We start from the raw sequence: 6,121 nt of genomic DNA, 5'->3' as shown, positions 1-6,121 counted from the left end.
CCTTGTTGCAAATGAAAAAAAAAAAAAAAAAAAAAAAAAATAATCAGAAAGGAGTACGGGCAGTATAGCTTCTCTCACCCTGGGCAACCCTTTTATTCTCACTTTTTTTTTTTTTTTTTTTTAATATCATAAACACTAAAAATACACAAGTGACCCTCAGGAGAGAATGTGCATATTCAGCTTTCAGCTCTCACAGTAAACTCGCTGACATCACAGTGTCCCTCCCGAGCAGGTGGAGGACACCAGGAGCTCTGTTTGCGGCTCTCATCTCAAGGTAAGAATATTTGAACAGCAGCTATGAAGTGGTTAGCCGTGTTTTGAACTATTATAAATCACTGTAAAGGTCGCTCAAAGGTTCGGTGCGCGGCATTTTAGGGCATCTATTGGCAGATTTAAAAAAAAAAAATTTTTTTAATTATTATTATTATTTGTGTATAATCACCAGAAACTGATAATTGTTCTGTTTTTGATGTTGGAATGAGCCGTTCGTACCTACATAGGGAGCGGGTCCTCCGCCGCGGAGCCTGCCATGTTGTTTCTTCAGTAGCCCAACAGGTACAAGCGAAGCACTTTTGCATTTCCTCAAGAGTTTCGCCGCCACCGTAGGTTCTCCTGCACGCTCTTCAGGTGGTTTCAATGCGCAACCATACGTCTATCATCAGTCATATGTTATCACATATTATCAGTTCTTTTCTTTTCTTTGGCTATCTTTTTAATTAGTTAAATAATGTATCATTTAATGTGACGTTTCAACCAAAAATTCACTTGGGACTTGTAGCTGTTTCAGCTATTCCTCACTTTTAGTTGAGTATTTTAACAGGTTTTTTTTTGTTGTTGTTGTTTTTACCTCATCTTGTTTTACTCATTTCAGCCAACAAACAGTTACCTAACAGTATCCGCCTCTTTTAGCAACCCAGCGTTATTTCACCTGTTTGTTGGTGAACATGGTGTCGCTAATTGTTTCAACTACCCAACAGTTACTCCATTATATGCATTACTTTGTCCAGTTTAACCGCTTAATCACTTTGAACTAGCTAACTATTAAAAACAATAGACCCATTAGCTGAGACATTACAAATATTTTTTCTATTATTTTAGCTGACTAGTTCAACAACCTACCCAGGATGATTTTGAGGGATATTTGTGAGCGCTCTCTTTTAATAAATGTATTGTGTTTATTTTTGGCACAGTCATGTTGTTTAAGGAGCACCGTGTAGGATTTAGAGACATCTAGCGGTGAGGTTGCGGATTGCAATCAACTGAAAACCTGTCGCCTCACCCTCCCCTTCCAAGAGTGTAAGAAAGTCTCTGAAAAAGTCAAGAGTTTGGTTTGTCCGTTCTGGGCTTCTTTAGAAACATGGCAGTCCGTTGAGGAGGATCTGCTCCCGATGGTGATACAAAGGGCCCTTTGAGTGACTTGTTTCTGGTGATTATATATGAATATTATATTCGATTTCTGTCAGACCCCCCCCCCCAAAAAAAAAAAATCAGTGAATTTGAATTTAGGAAAAAAGTTGTCTGCGTGTGCAGGATGTGGTACTACATAGTGGCACATGGTCTGAAAGGTTTGTTCGAGCACAAGCCTTGCAGTCATGCGATAATAATCGGACTGGAGGATATTATAGTACATCATTGGAAATAAAAAAAAGATACCGACGTACAGTAAACTCCTATACAGTCACTATAAACCCACTAACAACCGAGTCCCCAAGGAAGTATAAAAGACATGCTTTCTGGATGGCAGTTTTATTGACATCTTGGCAAGTTGGAGTTACCGGGCAAAGCTTTGTTTCCAAGGTAACGTGACAGAAAAATTCTCTTCACTGACAGATTAGCACTGTGCTGAAAAAAAGACATGCAATTTAGCCATGGAGACATTTTTTTTTATTTATATATGATAATAACTGTTATAATGTCCTTTTTTTCAGCGACTTGTTTGACACTTGGCTTCATGTATGAGCACTCTTAATGGATTAATTGCTGCAATTAAATATAAAACTAACACATTTTGCCCAAAGAATTACATGCAAAACAATTAAATGTGTTGGAGAGGCAGCTGATTTTATCCAGCGAATAAACAAAGAATAAAGTAAAATTTATATATATTTCTGAGCGATGAAAGATAAATATCACAACACAACTAGTATACAGCCATTGAAGGTCAAACGATTTACTAGTGAACATCACGCATACTAGTAAGTCAACAGGAGAGGTAAATTATCATAAATCACATTAAGGTCAATGTGCTGTATGTGCAGCACTACACAATACGTTCCTGCGAGAAAAATTATACTGTTTTTTTTTTATAGACATGTTTTATTAAGTTGCATTTATATACACTGCATAGACTACCACAGATGGAAATTCAGATTCACAAATGACAATGGTGACCTCTGCCTGAGGTGTTGTTACATATTTGCAAGTCAAAATTATGCATCCTTAGTGATGTTTAGCTGCTCTAGTAATACTAATCTTCCTATCCGTTTTGCACATGTAACCCAGTACCCACTGATGTAATTACAGCTGCAATGTGGTGAAATTGTAAGTGCACTTGACGAGGTTTAGATGATATACATTCAAGTATCTGTAAACCTAAAAGTGTTTTTGTCTGCTTAAATCAAAGCATCAACATTTGGTTTATCTATTTTTTTTTTATCATTAAAAGCAATCTTATGTGTTACATTAAAGTATGCCGTTTGCTAAATTAAAGACTATACTTCAGTTAAAGATTTTTCATCCTAATTAAGAAAACATTCCACTTTGCGCACAATAATCCGTCCTGAAAATAAAGTCGGAGTTAGAGGGCGTGCAGCAACATGATGTAGTTCTTTGTGTTTGACTAAGTGAGTGCACTTATGCAGACTTACTCAGTCGGTTACAGCTGACTTCCCAACTTTATTATCATATTGTAGTTATTAATGTATGATTGACCTATTTAAGTAATGGTGTACATTCATCACTCTATGCCTTGTGATTATATATTTATGGCGTGTATATGCTTCCTCCCCAACCTCTGTCCTTCTTATTTTCTCCTTCCTCTCTGTTTTTTTTTTTTTTTTTTTCCATCATCATCACTCCCCTGTTCTGTCTCTTCCCCCCCCCCCCCCCCCCCCCCCCCCCCCCCCCCCCCCCGCGACACAGCCTCTGTCTCTCTCTTTGCTGAGGTGGCTGTACCTGCTGTGACTTTGACAAAGTATTCTCCACGTGTGTAGTGGTGTATTTCTTTGCGAGGGTGCATGGGAGTGTCTGTGAGCATGCGCTGCTTGCCCTAGCTTCATTTTCAGTTTGCAAAAATTTGTCTCGAGTGTTGCTTTCTTTTAACGCATGCGGCGTCCATCTGTGTATGTGTGTGTGAGCACACTGCAGCACGCTCGCGCTTCCATCTACTGCTGATGTCATACTACACTCTGTTCTGTCCTCCATTAGCCCTCACTTTTTTTTCATCCCCTGCTCTCTTGTTCACCTTGTTTCTGGCTGTGTGACACCCAACCTTCTCGTCATCCCTCCCCCTTTGCCACCCCCCCTCCTGCTGTCTCCTCCCTCTGTGTCCCCTCCCTCATGTTTGCCACTTCCTCCCTCTCTCATTGATAGTGAAGCATATGTGACTAGAATACTGAGGAGCTAATCATTATTCCACGAGCGGAGCGCGGCGCTCGTGCAGAATGTCAATTCCCCCCCCCACCCCCCACCCCTCCCTCCGTCTTCCTCTCCCGTCCTTTGCATGCTTTCTAAGCAATAGTTAACATGGAAGCCACATTTATGTTCTTCAAAGAGAAAAATTAAACCCACTTACAAATACACATTTGCAATTGCAAACACCGGGCTTTTTTACACCTGCAGTGAAGTGTATGTGTAATGGTTAAGTGAAGTTTACATTGGCGCTGGGGATGGTGTTTGGAGTGTATGTGTGTGTTACATAGTTGTTATGTAAAAGCGCTCCACATCAATTTGTCAAGAGCAAAGTGGTGTGGGATGGAGAAGAGAGAGAGAGAGAAAGAGACAGCTGTTGAATGCATATTTAGAGAGGAGGAAGACTGAAACAGAGACTGACAGACTTTCAGTGGATGCAGTGAGGCCTAAATCATCAGAAATATCAAGGTAAATGGCCTTATTGTAGCTGTGCATGATCAATTATCATATATATATATATATTCATATATACCTTAATATAGTATGCAGTTCATATGCAGACAATCACTGTCATTGCAGATTCAGTGTCACCCTGTAGTGCTAAAAAAAAACATGTTAGAGGTAAATTAGACTACACACACACACACACACACACACACACACACACACACACACACACACACACACACACACACACACACACACACACACACACAGATACACACTTGGACTGCGGGGGCGTGTGTCAGTATGTGTGATGGAACGGGAGAGACAGCACACGGAGACTCCTCCTGACTTCTTGAAAACTGCAGCTGTGGGTCACAGCCGGGGGTAACGCTGTGTACGCAGCCCTCCAACGCGCACACACACACACACACACACACACACACACACACACACACACACACACACACACACACACACACACACACACACTCACTCACTCACTCACACCAAGTGTACACAGGTGAAAACAAATATTAAAAATTTGCAAGTTGGACTTATGCACATATATAGTCATATCCAAATGTCTACACACACTCACACACACACACACACACACACACACACACACACACACACACACACACACACACACACACACACACTCACACACACACACACACACACACACACACACACACAGCAACAAAAAAAAGATACCATGGCCGGAGGGGACCTATGGCGTGACATGGTTGCAGACTAATAGGCTCAAGCATGAGTGAGTAATAGGTGTTCCAGCACTGTCCGCCCACTGGACAAAGACATCTTGAGATGCACATTATTTTATGAGATGCAAAGTGAATAGGTGAAAACATGATGATGCATTGCAGGGGGGGAGGAGAAGGGGGTGAGGGGTTGTTTGAGACCAAAGCAGAGGAGACAGCTCAGCATTGTCACATACTATATTTGCTTCCTTGTTTGATTAGGGGACAGCTTTGTGGACAAACCGGAGTTGATGTATCCGAAGGCTCAAATCAGAGGGTATACGAGTTAATATGAGAGACATAAATAGGTTCTAGCTTTACATTGCACCACCTTGCAGTCAGATTATGAGTGGGATGACACATTTGTATAGGCGGAGTGGAAATTTGGGTTAATTAGTGATAGACACAAAGTTTATTTTGTTGACATTTTTCTAATTTGAAGTTGAGCAACCAGATTATAACCGATCACCTCTTTTAAAATCTTTTAAAGCCTAATTTAACAAATATCACCGTAAGGCAACACTGTTGTCACCAGCAATTACAGAGCCACCTCATGCACAGAGAGACAAAATCAATGATTCAACACACTGTGGTGAGTTTAATAGCCTTGGAGGACATGAAATGCTAAGAGAGCACCGGGGCAGTAAGGTTAAGAAAAAGATCTATACTGAAAAGGCTATTTGGACCCACCAGAGAGGTGCAAAAGTATCATAAGGCCAACGTCCCAGTCTCGTTAAGGGGCGTGATGAGACAGCATAGTGCGACAGAAGTGGGATGTGGGAGAGTTAGCGGTGACATCATATAGTGTGAGCTGCTTCTCTGGAGACTGCTGTCTGCTTGCAGTGGGCTCGTGCTTTTGTAGAGTTGTGCCTTATGAGTGAACATTATAAATAGTGAGGAGGGTGTCAGCTCCATTCAAGAGAGTCCTGCATGAAGCGTTAGGGTGCTCTGGTGAGAGCAGGGATGACTTTCAGCATTGTGTGTGTCCAGATTGTGTGCAAGTATTCCAACCCTTTCCTTTTTTGTTACATCACCCCAATCAACCCCGTATCTCCATGGTAATACAAACAGTTCAAACCATATTGGCAGTTTAAAATCCACTACAGCCTTGAAGATTCATCACTACCCACTCAGGAGGTATGTCAGCATAAAATCACACATAATGAAATGTGCATAAAGAAACACTGCTTGTATATATTGACAAAGCGCTTTGATGACATTTACTATACATGATGGCTATGATATGGGATCAGATCATAGTCACTATTTTCAGGAACTGATTC

The sequence above is a fragment of the Embiotoca jacksoni genome, unplaced genomic scaffold (assembly GCF_022577435.1).
Source record: "Embiotoca jacksoni isolate LCO1_2020_lvr unplaced genomic scaffold, fEmbJac1.0.p SCAF_11, whole genome shotgun sequence".
Lineage (NCBI taxonomy): Eukaryota > Metazoa > Chordata > Actinopteri > Embiotocidae > Embiotoca > Embiotoca jacksoni.
The sequence above is the reverse complement of the archived record's forward strand: the minus strand, read 5'-3'. Positions refer to the sequence as shown.